We start from the raw sequence: 519 nt of genomic DNA on the forward strand, positions 1-519 counted from the left end.
AGATTAAAGTCAGAATTCTGAGATTAAGTCAGGATTCTGAGATTAAATTAGAATTCTGGAATTAAAGTCAAAATTCTGACTTTAATCTCAGAATTATGAGATTTAAGTCAGAATTCCGAGTTTTAATTAGAATTCTGGAATTAAAGTCAAAATTCTGTTTTTAATCTCACATTTATAAAATTAAAGTGAGATTAAGAAAGTGAGATTAAGTCAGAATTATGAGATTAGGTCAGAGTTCTGAGATCAAATTAGAATTATGAGATTAAGTCAGAATTGTGAGTTTAAATTAGAATTCTGGAATTAAAGTCAAAATTCTGATTTTTAATCTCAGAATTATGACATTAAAGTGAGATTAAGTCAGAATTATGAGATTAAAGTTAGAATTCTGACTTTTTTCCCATATTAAAGTGAAATAAAATTTTGCAATCAGTTAACTTTTTTTTTTTTTTTTTCTTCCGGTGGCCCTAATCCTCTTCCGTAGTTATGGCTTAAAAATCTAATATGTGATATTTGTTTTCC

The sequence above is a fragment of the Cyprinodon variegatus genome, unplaced genomic scaffold (assembly GCF_000732505.1).
Source record: "Cyprinodon variegatus isolate N-32 unplaced genomic scaffold, C_variegatus-1.0 Scaffold11, whole genome shotgun sequence".
NCBI classification, from domain to species: Eukaryota; Metazoa; Chordata; class Actinopteri; order Cyprinodontiformes; family Cyprinodontidae; genus Cyprinodon; species Cyprinodon variegatus.